General features: G+C 37.3%; 1 protein-coding gene across 1 annotated transcript in view; it reads right to left on the bottom strand.

The window, feature by feature from the left end:
• The window catches only part of LOC134067328 (exocyst complex component 3-like protein), a 14,244-nt gene that overhangs the window by 10,461 nt on the left and 1,283 nt on the right, over positions 1–2,500 (bottom strand). The gene's annotated exons all lie outside the window — the stretch shown is intronic.

The following is a 2,500-nucleotide window of genomic DNA, read 5'->3' as shown; positions in this document are numbered from 1 at the left end:
TGAGTGTAGAGTGTAGAATGTAGAGTAGAGACTAGAATGTAGAGTGTAGAATGTAGAGTGTAGAGTGTTTAATGTAGAGTGTAGAGTGTAGAATGTAGAGTGTTGAATGTAGAGTGTAGAATGTAGAGTGTTGAATGTAGAGTGTAGAATGTAGAGTGTAGAGAGTAGAGTGTAGAGCAAGAATCTTTGGTGTAGAGTGTTGAATGTAGAGTGTAGAATGTAGAGTGTAGAGTGTAGAGTGTTGAATGTAGAGTGCAGAATGTAGAGTGTAGAGTGTAGAGTGCAGAGTGTAGAGTGTAGAGTGCAGAATGTAGAGTAGAGAATATAATGTAGAATGTAGAGTATAGAATGTAGAGTGTAGAGTGTAGAATGTAGAATGTAGAGTGTTGAATGTAGAGTGTAGAGTGTTGAATGTAGAGTGCAGAATGTAGAGTGTAGAGTGTAGAATGTAGAGTGTTGAATGTAGAGTGTAGAGTGTAGAATGTAGAGTGTAGAGTAGAGAATAGAATGTAGAGTGTAGAGTAGAGAATAGAACGTAGAGTGTAGAGTGTAGAGTGTAGAATGTAGAGTGTAGAGTAGAGAATAGAATGTAGAGTAAATAAATAACAACACAGTGTTGGGCAAGCTACTTGGAGTACTGAGCCAAGCTATCAGTTACTCTACCATTATAAAACTTCACTAAGCAAAAGCCACCATCTAGTCAAATATAGCAAGCTAAGTTACACAAGCTGCCACCAAGCTATGGAGCTTTGTAGTGTAACTGACACACACACACACACACACACACACACAGTTATCAATAGGCTACCTTCCCTATCACGTTACAGCAAACGAAAACAAAGCTAACGTTATAGCTAAAGCCACCATCTAGTCAAATATAGCAAGCTATGCAGAGTGATCTCGCCCTCTCTCTCTCTCTCTCTCTCTCTCTCTCTCTCTCTCTCTCTCTCTCTCTCTCTCTCTCTCTCTCTCTCTCACACACACTCTCATGCAAGCTATCTCTCTTTCACTCACTCTCTTTCTCTCTCACACACACACTCTCACACATGTTCATTCTCTCTCTCTCTCCCACACACACTCTCACACAATCTCTCTCTCTCACTCACTGACTCACACTCTCTCTCTTCTCTCTCACACACACACTCTGTCTGACACATACTCTCTCTCTCTTTCACTCACTCTCTCTGACACAAACACTCTCTCACTCGCTCGCTCTCTCTCTCTCTCTCACTGTCTCACTCACACACTCAGTGTCACAAAGACACATCTCTCTCTAATGTGCGCACACACACACACACACACACACACACACACACACACACACACACTTATTTGACTTGTTGTATGCAGTCTATTGCGTGGACAGTGATCCTAATTTATACGTTTGACACTTTTCTGAATGCCAAATGTATTATTGAATGACATTTTTTTTGTATACTTTGAATATTGAATATTGTTATCATTACTAGCTAGGCCTAACTGTTACAGCCTAAATGTGTTACTGAATTATATTAATATTACATTGTTGTATTTCTATTTAATTAGATGTATTTGTATGTTTTTTTTATTATTTGTTTAATGTGGAGGACAATGTTGAAATGTGAAATAGCAAACAGTTATTTTATTTTATTATTTATTGTATTTGGCTGTTATTTATTTATTTATTTAATGCATTTGCACTTATTTTGATTCATATGCATTCATTGTATGAATCCCTTATATCATATGTTTTAAAAAAAAACTTTAAGAAAGAAATGAATGGAGTTATAGCGTTTTGGAAAAAAACGGATGGATTTATAGCGTTTTGGAAAAAAATAAAATAAACTTTGACTTTATAATTAAAAATACTGTTGTTTGATTTAATAATCATTGTTCAACATGTTCAGACTGATCCAATAAATCATTTAAACAGGATAAATTTAATATTAACTAAATGTGTGGGTCTAGGTTAAAAAATGTAATTTTCCTGGAAACTATCAAAATGGATTTATTGCGTTTTGGAAAAGAGCTCTTCAAATGTAGAGTGTAGTGTAGAATGTAGAGTGTTGAATGTAGAGTGTAGAATGTAGAGTGTAGAGTGTAGAGTAGAGAATAGAATGTAGCGTGTAGAGTGTAGAATGTAGAGTGTAGAATGTAGAGTGTTGAATGTAGAGTGTAGAGTGTAGAATGTAGAGTGTAGAGTAGAGTAGAGAATAGAATGTAGAGTGTAGAGTATAGAGATATACAGGAAGGTGGGGACTTCCAGGAATGAGGTGGGCTGAGTAGACGTGCGACAAGCTTGCTCCCACAACCTCACTTTAGAACCTTCCAAACTTCTCCTTGCTCCCACAACCTCACTTTAGAACCTTCCAAACTTCTCCTTGCTCCCACAACCTCACTTTAAACCGTCCGAACTTGTACAGTCATTTGAACTGTGCCCATTGACCACGCCCCTTGTGCAGTAAATACAGCCCTGACTAATGTCTAATGTCAATCTAATGTCCAACAGATTGAGTTTAGG

The sequence above is a fragment of the Sardina pilchardus genome, chromosome 20 (assembly GCF_963854185.1).
Source record: "Sardina pilchardus chromosome 20, fSarPil1.1, whole genome shotgun sequence".
NCBI lineage: Eukaryota > Metazoa > Chordata > Actinopteri > Clupeiformes > Clupeidae > Sardina > Sardina pilchardus.
This window is presented reverse-complemented; position numbering and strand designations above follow the sequence as displayed.